The sequence below is a fragment of the Triturus cristatus genome, unplaced genomic scaffold (genome assembly GCF_964204655.1).
Source record: "Triturus cristatus unplaced genomic scaffold, aTriCri1.1 SCAFFOLD_262, whole genome shotgun sequence".
Classification (NCBI taxonomy): Eukaryota; Metazoa; Chordata; class Amphibia; order Caudata; family Salamandridae; genus Triturus; species Triturus cristatus.
Window position 1 is genome coordinate 351,350 of NW_028187334.1, and position 13,422 is coordinate 364,771.

The 13,422-nt window shown below is 43.3% G+C and overlaps 11 non-coding genes across 11 annotated transcripts; all 11 read left to right on the forward strand.

Moving 5' to 3' along the window:
• The first annotated feature begins 1,768 nt into the window (after window positions 1–1,768).
• TRNAL-CAG (transfer RNA leucine (anticodon CAG)) lies at window positions 1,769–1,851 on the forward strand. Its single transcript has one exon. It is a non-coding gene; the product is annotated as a tRNA-Leu (tRNA).
• Window positions 1,852–2,037: 186 nt separating this feature from the next.
• On the forward strand, window positions 2,038–2,120 carry TRNAL-AAG (transfer RNA leucine (anticodon AAG)). The gene has a single exon. It is a non-coding gene; the product is annotated as a tRNA-Leu (tRNA).
• A 1,024-nt stretch (window positions 2,121–3,144) lies between these two features.
• On the forward strand, window positions 3,145–3,227 carry TRNAL-UAG (transfer RNA leucine (anticodon UAG)). The gene has a single exon. It is a non-coding gene; the product is annotated as a tRNA-Leu (tRNA).
• Window positions 3,228–5,234: 2,007 nt separating this feature from the next.
• Window positions 5,235–5,317, forward strand: TRNAL-UAG (transfer RNA leucine (anticodon UAG)). Its single transcript has one exon. It is a non-coding gene; the product is annotated as a tRNA-Leu (tRNA).
• Window positions 5,318–6,218: 901 nt separating this feature from the next.
• Window positions 6,219–6,301, forward strand: TRNAL-AAG (transfer RNA leucine (anticodon AAG)). Its single transcript has one exon. It is a non-coding gene; the product is annotated as a tRNA-Leu (tRNA).
• Window positions 6,302–7,325: 1,024 nt separating this feature from the next.
• Window positions 7,326–7,408, forward strand: TRNAL-UAG (transfer RNA leucine (anticodon UAG)). The gene has a single exon. It is a non-coding gene; the product is annotated as a tRNA-Leu (tRNA).
• Window positions 7,409–8,040: 632 nt separating this feature from the next.
• On the forward strand, window positions 8,041–8,123 carry TRNAL-CAG (transfer RNA leucine (anticodon CAG)). Its single transcript has one exon. It is a non-coding gene; the product is annotated as a tRNA-Leu (tRNA).
• Window positions 8,124–8,309: 186 nt separating this feature from the next.
• TRNAL-AAG (transfer RNA leucine (anticodon AAG)) lies at window positions 8,310–8,392 on the forward strand. The gene has a single exon. It is a non-coding gene; the product is annotated as a tRNA-Leu (tRNA).
• Window positions 8,393–9,416: 1,024 nt separating this feature from the next.
• TRNAL-UAG (transfer RNA leucine (anticodon UAG)) lies at window positions 9,417–9,499 on the forward strand. The gene has a single exon. It is a non-coding gene; the product is annotated as a tRNA-Leu (tRNA).
• Window positions 9,500–10,131: 632 nt separating this feature from the next.
• TRNAL-CAG (transfer RNA leucine (anticodon CAG)) lies at window positions 10,132–10,214 on the forward strand. The gene has a single exon. It is a non-coding gene; the product is annotated as a tRNA-Leu (tRNA).
• Window positions 10,215–11,507: 1,293 nt separating this feature from the next.
• TRNAL-UAG (transfer RNA leucine (anticodon UAG)) lies at window positions 11,508–11,590 on the forward strand. The gene has a single exon. It is a non-coding gene; the product is annotated as a tRNA-Leu (tRNA).
• Window positions 11,591–13,422: the final 1,832 nt, after the last annotated feature.

Consider the following 13,422-nt stretch of genomic DNA (forward strand, 5'->3'; position numbering starts at 1 on the left):
AGGCGTTGGTTCAAATCCCACTTCTGACAAAACTTGAATTCCATTTTCTCTCTCAGTTCCTTTAGAATCTCAGCCAAAAATTGGCAATGTAAATAATATCTGAATAAGTACCAAACTTCAGTTTCAACTGCAAATGCATTTGCCCTATTCTATCTTTAACGTTAATGTAATATTCTTCTAGCACTCGTGGTGTTTTATATTTCTTTTGTGGGGTACTTTAAAAATCTTTTTTATGAAAGAAATGGGTTACATTAAGTCTTGTGATGTTTTAGGTTTCCAATAAGGAGGTTTTAAATTTTATGTCACGTCATTTTCAGATGCTTCATTCAAGAGATGTTTCCACTATAGAATGCAGAGCAAGGGCAAAAATACAAGTGATAGAGCGAGTGAGTGAGAAGGAGTGTTGTGGAAGGAGAGAATGAAACAAAGACAGAGTGAGTGAATGGCAGGGAGGCATAGAAGAGGAGTCTAGTAGTGAAGGAGACCTGCTTTTCCCTGCTCTTGACCTCCCACCCATCCCCAAACAACCACAAACATACCTTCTGTGCAAAGTTGGTATGCAGAATTTCACGCCTCAGCAAGTGAGGGTGAGTGCCAGGCCAGGGGCTAAAGAGCAAAAGAGTGCCTGTGCTCAGACTTTCCCTGCTAGGGATAGTTTATCTGGAACAAGGCCTACTCTCTTGTATCCAGCAAGGATCTAGAAATCCTGCATGAATCTGCAAGGCACATTGGCAGCATAAATTTGCATAAACTGCCCCACCTATTGCCTTCCTACTTCCTGTGCTGTAGTTGTTTGTGTAGAGAGAGAGGTCGCAGGCAAGGAAATGTTGTGAGTCGGATACAGGACCCTAAATAGCTGGTGAGAGGTATGTGGTGTTCTAAAAGCATGAAAACTGTATACCTGTGAAATAAAGTGCTTTCGTATGTGTTCTTCTGTGTTTATTGTCCTGTGCATAAAGTTGCACCTTGTGTTTGAAGGTTTAAATTATTTCAGGCTTGCATGGAGGTAGACGTTTCTGAGTAACTTTTATTCATTTCTTAAAAGCCTATACTGTCAGGATGGCCGAGAGGTCTAAGGCGCTGTGTTTAGACCACAGTCTCCTTTGGAGGCGTGTGTTCGAATCCCACTTCTGACATGCCTTTTGGAGATTTAATCTCCTTTATCAGGTTAACATCTGATGGAAGTTGCATCTGTTGGTCTTCACTTCGCACGTTATTCCGTTCTCCTCTTGTCAAGAGAGATGGGGTTTCTCATATATTTAGGTTCTATAACGTCTTGCTGACAAAGCGCAATCCTTACCAAATGAGCATAGGACCCATGTAAGAGGTCATCTGGAAGAGTCATGCTCTTGTATGCACTGGCCAGACGGGCCCTGCAAATTTGGAAGAATGCCATGCATCTGGTAGACAACTGGACTCCAGCACACTTACAGCAATTTCCTTAGGGCTTTGATCAGGGGCTGCTTAAATTTGCATACTCCACCCTATGTTGTGACTTTGAGATCCCTTGTTGAAATTGCTTTAGCCAGCCAAGAGGTGGCTATTGTCTCAATTTCAAAGCAGCTTTGAGCCGTTCAAGTGGCTGGTGAATAGCACTTTCTCTTTGTTCGCCTCAAAGTTCTAAAGAGTTCTCCATAGGTCCTGCTCTGTACAGATTGTTCAAAGATCTGTTGGAAGTGCATATAATAGGATAAATAAATTGAGGGCATTCCTTTTCAGTACCTCACCTGCATGGCTGTCTGGCCTCTGGAAGATGCTGGGAAAGAAAGTCAGGATGGCCGAGTGGTCTAAGGCGCTGCGTTCAGGTCGCAGTCTCCTCTGGAGGCGTGGGTTCAAATCCCACTTCTGACAGTCCTGTGTTTACTCTAATTATTTTCTTGAGAAATATGATCATTTCCCTCGCAGTGGCTTATAGGATTGTCTTCTTGGAAGAGTGCAGTGAGTTTTTTTCTTGCTCTAGCCACTATTGGCCTCAGCTCTGTGCATTTTTTGGTTCCTAATATCTTTCTCACCCTTTAGATGAAAAAGCAGCATGGGGTCAGGATGGCCGAGTGGTCTAAGGCGCTGCGTTAAGGCCGCAGTCTCTCATGGAGGCGTGGGTTCGAATCCCACTTCTGACAAAACTTGAATTCCATTTTCTCTCTCAGTTCCTTTAGAATCTCAGCTAAAAATTGGCAATGTAAATAATATCTGAATAAGTACCAAACTTCAGTTTCAACTGCAAATGCATTTGCCCTATTCTATCTTTAACGTTAATGTAATATTCTTCTAGCACTCGTGGTGTTTTATATTTGTTTTGTGGGGTACTTTAAAAATCTTTTTTATGAAAGAAATGGGTTACATTAAGTCTTGTGATGTTTTAGGTTTCCAATAAGGAGGTTTTAAATTTTATGTCACGTCATTTTCAGATGCTTCATTCAAGAGATGTTTCCGCTATAGAATGCAGAGCAAGGGCAAAAATACAAGTGATAGAGCGAGTGAGTGAGAAGGAGTGTTGTGGAAGGAGAGAATGAAACAAAGACAGAGTGAGTGAACGGCAGGGAGGCATAGAAGAGGAGTCTAGTAGTGAAGGAGACCTGCTTTTCCCTGCTCTTGACCTCCCACCCATCCCCAAACAACCACAAACATACCTTCTGTGCAAAGTTGGTATGCAGAATTTCACGCCTCAGCAAGTGAGGGTGAGTCCCAGGCCAGGGGCTAAAGAGCAAAAGAGTGCCTGTGCTCAGACTTTCCCTGCTAGGGATAGTTTATCTGGAACAAGGCCTACTCTCTTGTATCCAGCAAGGATCTAGAAATCCTGCATGAATCTGCAAGGCACATTGGCAGCATAAATTTGCATAAACTGCCCCACCTATTGCCTTCCTACTTCCTGTGCTGTAGTTGTTTGTGTAGAGAGAGAGGTCGCAGGCAAGGAAATGTTGTGAGTCGGATACAGGACCCTAAATAGCTGGTGAGAGGTATGTGGTGTTCTAAAAGCATGAAAACTGTATACCTGGGAAATAAAGTGCTTTCGTATGTGTTCTTCTGTGTTTATTGTCCTGTGCATAAAGTTGCACCTTGTGTTTGAAGGTTTAAATTATTTCAGGCTTGCATTGAGGTAGACGTTTCTGAGTAACTTTTATTCATTTCTTAAAAGCATATACTGTCAGGATGGCCGAGAGGTCTAAGGCGCTGTGTTTAGGCCACAGTCTCCTTTGGAGGCGTGGGTTCGAATCCCACTTCTGACATGCCTTTTGGAGATTTAATCTCCTTTATCAGGTTAACATCTGATGGAAGTTGCATCTGTTGGTCTTCACTTGGCACGTTATTCCGTTCTCCTCTTGTCAAGAGAGATGGGGTTTCTCATATATTTAGGTTCTATAACGTCTTGCTGACAAAGCGCAATCCTTACCAAATGAGCATAGGACCCATGTAAGAGGTCATCTGGAAGAGTCATGCTCTTGTATGCCCTGGCCAGACGGGCCCTGCAAATTTGGAAGAATGCCATGCATCTGGTAGACAACTGGACTCCAGCACACTTACAGCAATTTCCTTAGGGCTTTGATCAGGGGCTGCTTAAATTTGCATACTCCACCCTATGTTGTGACTTGAGATCCCTTGTTGAAATTGCTTTAGCCAGCCAAGAGGTGGCTATTGTCTCAATTTCAAAGCAGCTTTGAGCCGTTCAAGTGGCTGGTGAATAGCACTTTCTCTTTGTTCGCCTCAAAGTTCTAAAGAGTTCTCCATAGGTCCTGCTCTGTACAGATTGTTCAAAGATCTGTTGGAAGTGCATATGCTAGGATAAATAAATTGAGGGCATTCCTTTTCAGTACCTCACCTGCATGGCTGTCTGGCCTCTGGAAGATGCTGTGAAAGCAAGTCAGGATTGCCGAGTGGTCTAAGGCGCTGCGTTCAGGTCGCAGTCTCCTCTGGAGGCGTGGGTTCAAATCCCACTTCTGACAGTCCTGTGTTTACTCTAATTATTTTCTTGAGAAAAAAGATCATTTCCCTCGCAGTGGCTTATAGGATTGTCTTCTTGGAAGAGTGCAGTGAGTTTTTTTCTTGCTCTAGCCACTATTGGCCTAAGCTCTGTGCATTTTTTGGTTCCTAATATCTTTCTCACCCTTTAGATGAAAAAGCAGCATGGGGTCAGGATGGCCGAGTGGACTAAGGCACTGCGTTAAGGCCGCAGTCTCTCCTGGAGGCGTTGGTTCAAATCCCACTTCTGACAAAACTTGAATTCCATTTTCTCTCTCAGTTCCTTTAGAATCTCAGCCAAAAATTGGCAATGTAAATAATATCTGAATAAGTACCAAACTTCAGTTTCAACTGCAAATGCATTTGCCCTATTCTATCTTTAACGTTAATGTAATATTCTTCTAGCACTCGTGGTGTTTTATATTTCTTTTGTGGGGTACTTTAAAAATCTTTTTTATGAAAGAAATGGGTTACATTAAGTCTTGTGATGTTTTAGGTTTCCAATAAGGAGGTTTTAAATTTTATGTCACGACATTTTCAGATGCTTCATTCAAGAGATGTTTCCACTATAGAATGCAGAGCAAGGGCAAAAATACAAGTGATAGAGCGAGTGAGTGAGAAGGAGTGTTGTGGAAGGAGAGAATGAAACAAAGACAGAGTGAGTGAATGGCAGGGAGGCATAGAAGAGGAGTCTAGTAGTGAAGGAGACCTGCTTTTCCCTGCTCTTGACCTCCCACCCATCCCCAAACAACCACAAACATACCTTCTGTGCAAAGTTGGTATGCAGAATTTCACGCCTCAGCAAGTGAGGGTGAGTCCCAGGCCAGGGGCTAAAGAGCAAAAGAGTGCCTGTGCTCAGACTTTCCCTGCTAGGGATAGTTTATCTGGAACAAGGCCTACTCTCTTGTATCCAGCAAGGATCTAGAAATCCTGCATGAATCTGCAAGGCACATTGGCAGCATAAATTTGCATAAACTGCCCCACCTATTGCCTTCCTACTTCCTGTGCTGTAGTTGTTTGTGTAGAGAGAGAGGTCGCAGGCAAGGAAATGTTGTGAGTCGGATACAGGACCCTAAATAGCTGGTGAGAGGTATGTGGTGTTCTAAAAGCATGAAAACTGTATACCTGTGAAATAAAGTGCTTTCGTATGTGTTCTTCTGTGTTTATTGTCCTGTGCATAAAGTTGCACCTTGTGTTTGAAGGTTTAAATTATTTCAGGCTTGCATGGAGGTAGACGTTTCTGAGTAACTTTTATTCATTTCTTAAAAGCCTATACTGTCAGGATGGCCGAGAGGTCTAAGGCGCTGTGTTTAGGCCACAGTCTCCTTTGGAGGCGTGGGTTCGAATCCCACTTCTGACATGCCTTTTGGAGATTTAATCTCCTTTATCAGGTTAACATCTGATGGAAGTTGCATCTGTTGGTCTTCACTTCGCACGTTATTCCGTTCTCCTCTTGTCAAGAGAGATGGGGTTTCTCATATATTTAGGTTCTATAACGTCTTGCTGACAAAGCGCAATCCTTACCAAATGAGCATAGGACCCATGTAAGAGGTCATCTGGAATAGTCATGCTCTTGTATGCACTGGCCAGACGGGCCCTGCAAATTTGGAAGAATGCCATGCATCTGGTAGACAACTGGACTCCAGCACACTTACAGCAATTTCCTTAGGGCTTTGATCAGGGGCTGCTTAAATTTGCATACTCCACCCTATGTTGTGACTTTGAGATCCCTTGTTGAAATTGCTTTAGCCAGCCAAGAGGTGGCTATTGTCTCAATTTCAAAGCAGCTTTGAGCCGTTCAAGTGGCTTGTGAATAGCACTTTCTCTTTGTTCGCCTCAAAGTTCTAAAGAGTTCTCCATAGGTCCTGCTCTGTACAGATTGTTCAAAGATCTGTTGGAAGTGCATATAATAGGATAAATAAATTGAGGGCATTCCTTTTCAGTACCTCACCTGCATGGCTGTCTGGCCTCTGGAAGATGCTGGGAAAGCAAGTCAGGATGGCCGAGTGTTCTAAGGCGCTGCGTTCAGGTCGCAGTCTCCTCTGGAGGCGTGGGTTCAAATCCCACTCCTGACAGTCCTGTGTTTACTCTAATTTTTTTCTTGAGAAATATGATCATTTCCCTCGCAGTGGCTTATAGGATTGTCTTCTTGGAAGAGTGCAGTGAGTTTTTTTCTTGCTCTAGCCACTATTGCCCTCAGCTCTGTGCATTTTTTGGTTCCTAATATCTTTCTCACCCTTTAGATGAAAAAGCAGTATGGGGTCAGGATGGCCGAGTGGTCTAAGGCGCTGCGTTAAGGCCGCAGTCTCTCCTGGAGGCGTGGGTTTGAATCCCACTTCTGACAAAACTTGAATTCCATTTTCTCTCTCAGTTCCTTTAGAATCTCAGCTAAAAATTGGCAATGTAAATAATATCTGAATAAGTACCAAACTTCAGTTTCAACTGCAAATGCATTTGCCCTATTCTATCTTTAACGTTAATGTAATATTCTTCTAGCACTCGTGGTGTTTTATATTTGTTTTGTGGGGTACTTTAAAAATCTTTTTTATGAAAGAAATGGGTTACATTAAGTCTTGTGATGTTTTAGGTTTCCAATAAGGAGGTTTTAAATTTTATGTCACGTCATTTTCAGATGCTTCATTCAAGAGATGTTTCCACTATAGAATGCAGAGCAAGGGCAAAAATACAAGTGATAGAGCGAGTGAGTGAGAAGGAGTGTTGTGGAAGGAGAGAATGAAACAAAGACAGAGTGAGTGAATGGCAGGGAGGCATAGAAGAGGAGTCTAGTAGTGCAGGAGACCTGCTTTTCCCTGCACTTGACCTCCCACCCATCCCCAAACAACCACAAACATACCTTCTGTGCAAAGTTGGTATGCAGATTTTCACGCCTCAGCAAGTGAGGGTGAGTCCCAGGCCAGGGGCTAAAGAGCAAAAGAGTGCCTGTGCTCAGACTTTCCCTGCTAGGGATAGTTTATCTGGAACAAGGCCTACTCTCTTGTATCCAGCAAGGATCTAGAAATCCTGCATGAATCTGCAAGGCACATTGGCAGCATAAATTTGCATAAACTGCCCCACCTATTGCCTTCCTACTTCCTGTGCTGTAGTTGTTTGTGTAGAGAGAGAGGTCGCAGGCAAGGAAATGTTGTGAGTCGGATACAGGACCCTAAATAGCTGGTGAGAGGTATGTGGTGTTCTAAAAGCATGAAAACTGTATACCTGTGAAATAAAGTGCTTTCGTATGTGTTCTTCTGTGTTTATTGTCCTGTGCATAAAGTTGCACCTTGTGTTTGAAGGTTTAAATTATTTCAGGCTTGCATGGAGGTAGACATTTCTGAGTAACTTTTATTCATTTCTTAAAAGCCTATACTGTCAGGATGGCCGAGAGGTCTAAGGCGCTGTGTTTAGACCACAGTCTCCTTTGGAGGCGTGGGTTCGAATCCCACTTCTGACATGCCTTTTGGAGATTTAATCTCCTTTATCAGGTTAACATCTGATGGAAGTTGCATCTGTTGGTCCTCACTTCGCACGTTATTCCGTTCTCCTCTTGTCAAGAGAGATGGGGTTTCTCATATATTTAGGTTCTATAACGTCTTGCTGACAAAGCGCAATCCTTACCAAATGAGCATAGGACCCATGTAAGAGGTCATCTGGAAGAGTCATGCTCTTGTATGCACTGGCCAGACGGGCCCTGCAAATTTGGAAGAATGCCATGCATCTGGTAGACAACTGGACTCCAGCACACTTACAGCAATTTCCTTAGGGCTTTGATCAGGGGCTGCTTAAATTTGCATACTCCACCCTATGTTCTGACTTTGAGATCCCTTGTTGAAATTGCTTTAGCCAGCCAAGAGGTGGCTATTGTCTCAATTTCAAAGCAGCTTTGAGCCGTTCAAGTGGCTGGTGAATAGCACTTTCTCTTTGTTCGCCTCAAAGTTCTAAAGAGTTCTCCATAGGTCCTGCTCTGTACAGATTGTTCAAAGATCTGTTGGAAGTGCATATAATAGGATAAATAAATTGAGGGCATTCCTTTTCAGTACCTCACCTGCATGGCTGTCTGGCCTCTGGAAGATGCTGGGAAAGAAAGTCAGGATGGCCGAGTGGTCTAAGGCGCTGCGTTCAGGTCGCAGTCTCCTCTGGAGGCGTGGGTTCAAATCCCACTTCTGACAGTCCTGTGTTGACTCTAATTATTTTCTTGAGAAATATGATCATTTCCCTCGCAGTGGCTTATAGGATTGTCTTCTTGGAAGAGTGCAGTGAGTTTTTTTCTTGCTCTAGCCACTATTGGCCTCAGCTATGTGCATTTTTTGGTTCCTAATATCTTTCTCACCCTTTAGATGAAAAAGCAGCATGGGGTCAGGATGGCCGAGTGGTCTAAGGCGCTGCGTTAAGGCCGCAGTCTCTCCTGGAGGCGTGGGTTCGAATCCCACTTCTGACAAAACTTGAATTCCATTTTCGCTCTCAGTTCCTTTAGATTCTCAGCTAAAAATTGGCAATGTAAATAATATCTGAATAAGTACCAAACTTCAGTTTCAACTGCAAATGCATTTGCCCTATTCTATCTTTAACGTTAATGTAATATTCTTCTAGCACTCGTGGTGTTTTATATTTGTTTTGTGGGGTACTTTAAAAATCTTTTTTATGAAAGAAATGGGTTACATTAAGTCTTGTGATGTTTTAGGTTTCCAATAAGGAGGTTTTAAATTTTATGTCACGTCATTTTCAGATGCTTCATTCAAGAGATGTTTCCACTATAGAATGCAGAGTAAGGGCAAAAATACAAGTGATAGAGCGAGTGAGTGAGAAGAAGTGTTGTGGAAGGAGAGAATGAAACAAAGACAGAGTGAGTGAACGGCAGGGAGGCATAGAAGAGTAGTCTAGTAGTGAAGGAGACCTGCTTTTCACTGCTCTTGACCTCCCACCCATCCCCAAACAACCACAAACATACCTTCTGTGAAAAGTTGGTATGCAGAATTTCACGCCTCAGCAAGTGAGGGTGAGTCCCAGGCCAGGGGCTAAAGAGCAAAAGAGTGCCTGTGCTCAGACTTTCCCTGCTAGGGATAGTTTATCTGGAACAAGGCCTACTCTCTTGTATCCAGCAAGGATCTAGAAATCCTGCATGAATCTGCTAGGCACATTGGCAGCATAAATTTGCATAAACTGCCCCACCTATTGCCTTCCTACTTCCTGTGCTGTAGTTGTTTGTGTAGAGAGAGAGGTCGCAGGCAAGGAAATGTTGTGAGTCGGATACAGGACCCTAAATAGCTGGTGAGAGGTATGTGGTGTTCTAAAAGCATGAAAACTGTATACCTGTGAAATAAAGTGCTTTCGTATGTGTTCTTCTGTGTTTATTGTCCTGTGCATAAAGTTGCACCTTGTGTTTGAAGGTTTAAATTATTTCAGGCTTGCATGGAGGTAGACGTTTCTGAGTAACTTTTATTCATTTCTTAAAAGCCTATACTGTCAGGATGGCCGAGAGGTCTAAGGCGCTGTGTTTAGGCCACAGTCTCCTTTGGAGGCGTGGGTTCGAATCCCACTTCTGACATGCCTTTTGGAGATTTAATCTCCTTTATCAGGTTAACATCTGATGGAAGTTGCATCTGTTGGTCTTCACTTGGCACGTTATTCCGTTCTCCTCTTGTCAAGAGAGATGGGGTTTCTCATATATTTAGGTTTTATAACGTCTTGCTGACAAAGCGCAATCCTTACCAAATGAGCATAGGACCCATGTAAGAGGTCATCTGGAAGAGTCATGCTCTTGTATGCCCTGGCCAGACGGGCCCTGCAAATTTGGAAGAATGCCATGCATCTGGTAGACAACTGGACTCCAGCACACTTACAGCAATTTCCTTAGGGCTTTGATCAGGGGCTGCTTAAATTTGCATACTCCACCCTATGTTGTGACTTTGAGATCCCTTGTTGAAATTGCTTTAGCCAGCCAAGAGGTGGCTATTGTCTCAATTTCAAAGCAGCTTTGAGCCGTTCAAGTGGCTGGTGAATAGCACTTTCTCTTTGTTCGCCTCAAAGTTCTAAAGAGTTCTCCATAGGTCCTGCTCTGTACAGATTGTTCAAAGATCTGTTGGAAGTGCATATGCTAGGATAAATAAATTGAGGGCATTCCTTTTCAGTACCTCACCTGCATGGCTGTCTGGCCTCTGGAAGATACTGGGAAAGCAAGTCAGGATGGCCGAGTGGTCTAAGGCGCTGCGTTCAGGTCGCAGTCTCCTCTGGAGGCGTGGGTTCAAATCCCACTTCTGACAGTCCTGTGTTTACTCTAATTATTTTCTTGAGAAATATGATCATTTCCCTCGCAGTGGCTTATAGGATTGTCTTCTTGGAAGAGTGCAGTGAGTTTTTTTCTTGCTCTAGCCACTATTGGCCTTAGCTCTGTGCATTTTTTGGTTCCTAATATCTTTCTCACCCTTTAGATGAAAAAGCAGCATGGGGTGAGGATGGCCGAGTGGTCTAAGGCGCTGCGTTAAGGCCGCAGTCTCTCCTGGAGGCGTTGGTTCAAATCCCACTTCTGACAAAACTTGAATTCCATTTTCTCTCTCAGTTCCTTTAGAATCTCAGCCAAAAATTGGCAATGTAAATAATATCTGAATAAGTACCAAACTTCAGTTTCAACTGCAAATGCATTTGCCCTATTCTATCTTTAACGTTAATGTAATATTCTTCTAGCACTCGTGGTGTTTTATATTTCTTTTGTGGGGTACTTTAAAAATCTTTTTTATGAAAGAAATGGGTTACATTAAGTCTTGTGATGTTTTAGGTTTCCAATAAGGAGGTTTTAAATTTTATGTCACGTCATTTTCAGATGCTTCATTCAAGAGATGTTTCCGCTATAGAATGCAGAGCAAGGGCAAAAATACAAGTGATAGAGCGAGTGAGTGAGAAGGAGTGTTGTGGAAGGAGAGAATGAAACAAAGACAGAGTGAGTGAACGGCAGGGAGGCATAGAAGAGGAGTCTAGTAGTGAAGGAGACCTGCTTTTCCCTGCTCTTGACCTCCCACCCATCCCCAAACAACCACAAACATACCTTCTGTGCAAAGTTGGTATGCAGAATTTCACGCCTCAGCAAGTGAGGGTGAGTCCCAGGCCAGGGGCTAAAGAGCAAAAGAGTGCCTGTGCTCAGACTTTCCCTGCTAGGGATAGTTTATCTGGAACAAGGCCTACTCTCTTGTATCCAGCAAGGATCTAGAAATCCTGCATGAATCTGCAAGGCACATTGGCAGCATAAATTTGCATAAACTGCCCCACCTATTGCCTTCCTACTTCCTGTGCTGTAGTTGTTTGTGTAGAGAGAGAGGTCGCAGGCAAGGAAATGTTGTGAGTCGGATACAGGACCCTAAATAGCTGGTGAGAGGTATGTGGTGTTCTAAAAGCATGAAAACTGTATACCTGGGAAATAAAGTGCTTTCGTATGTGTTCTTCTGTGTTTATTGTCCTGTGCATAAAGTTGCACCTTGTGTTTGAAGGTTTAAATTATTTCAGGCTTGCATTGAGGTAGACGTTTCTGAGTAACTTTTATTCATTTCTTAAAAGCATATACTGTCAGGATGGCCGAGAGGTCTAAGGCGCTGTGTTTAGGCCACAGTCTCCTTTGGAGGCGTGGGTTCGAATCCCACTTCTGACATGCCTTTTGGAGATTTAATCTCCTTTATCAGGTTAACATCTGATGGAAGTTGCATCTGTTGGTCTTCACTTGGCACGTTATTCCGTTCTCCTCTTGTCAAGAGAGATGGGGTTTCTCATATATTTAGGTTCTATAACGTCTTGCTGACAAAGCGCAATCCTTACCAAATGAGCATAGGACCCATGTAAGAGGTCATCTGGAAGAGTCATGCTCTTGTATGCCCTGGCCAGACGGGCCCTGCAAATTTGGAAGAATGCCATGCATCTGGTAGACAACTGGACTCCAGCACACTTACAGCAATTTCCTTAGGGCTTTGATCAGGGGCTGCTTAAATTTGCATACTCCACCCTATGTTGTGACTTGAGATCCCTTGTTGAAATTGCTTTAGCCAGCCAAGAGGTGGCTATTGTCTCAATTTCAAAGCAGCTTTGAGCCGTTCAAGTGGCTGGTGAATAGCACTTTCTCTTTGTTCGCCTCAAAGTTCTAAAGAGTTCTCCATAGGTCCTGCTCTGTACAGATTGTTCAAAGATCTGTTGGAAGTGCATATGCTAGGATAAATAAATTGAGGGCATTCCTTTTCAGTACCTCACCTGCATGGCTGTCTGGCCTCTGGAAGATGCTGTGAAAGCAAGTCAGGATTGCCGAGTGGTCTAAGGCGCTGCGTTCAGGTCGCAGTCTCCTCTGGAGGCGTGGGTTCAAATCCCACTTCTGACAGTCCTGTGTTTACTCTAATTATTTTCTTGAGAAAAAAGATCATTTCCCTCGCAGTGGCTTATAGGATTGTCTTCTTGGAAGAGTGCAGTGAGTTTTTTTCTTGCTCTAGCCACTATTGGCCTAAGCTCTGTGCATTTTTTGGTTCCTAATATCTTTCTCACCCTTTAGATGAAAAAGCAGCATGGGGTCAGGATGGCCGAGTGGACTAAGGCACTGCGTTAAGGCCGCAGTCTCTCCTGGAGGCGTTGGTTCAAATCCCACTTCTGACAAAACTTGAATTCCATTTTCTCTCTCAGTTCCTTTAGAATCTCAGCCAAAAATTGGCAATGTAAATAATATCTGAATAAGTACCAAACTTCAGTTTCAACTGCAAATGCATTTGCCCTATTCTATCTTTAACGTTAATGTAATATTCTTCTAGCACTCGTGGTGTTTTATATTTCTTTTGTGGGGTACTTTAAAAATCTTTTTTATGAAAGAAATGGGTTACATTAAGTCTTGTGATGTTTTAGGTTTCCAATAAGGAGGTTTTAAATTTTATGTCACGACATTTTCAGATGCTTCATTCAAGAGATGTTTCCACTATAGAATGCAGAGCAAGGGCAAAAATACAAGTGATAGAGCGAGTGAGTGAGAAGGAGTGTTGTGGAAGGAGAGAATGAAACAAAGACAGAGTGAGTGAATGGCAGGGAGGCATAGAAGAGGAGTCTAGTAGTGAAGGAGACCTGCTTTTCCCTGCTCTTGACCTCCCACCCATCCCCAAACAACCACAAACATACCTTCTGTGCAAAGTTGGTATGCAGAATTTCACGCCTCAGCAAGTGAGGGTGAGTCCCAGGCCAGGGGCTAAAGAGCAAAAGAGTGCCTGTGCTCAGACTTTCCCTGCTAGGGATAGTTTATCTGGAACAAGGCCTACTCTCTTGTATCCAGCAAGGATCTAGAAATCCTGCATGAATCTGCAAGGCACATTGGCAGCATAAATTTGCATAAACTGCCCCACCTATTGCCTTCCTACTTCCTGTGCTGTAGTTGTTTGTGTAGAGAGAGAGGTCGCAGGCAAGGAAATGTTGTGAGTCGGATACAGGACCCTAAATAGCTGGTGAGAGGTATGTGGTGTT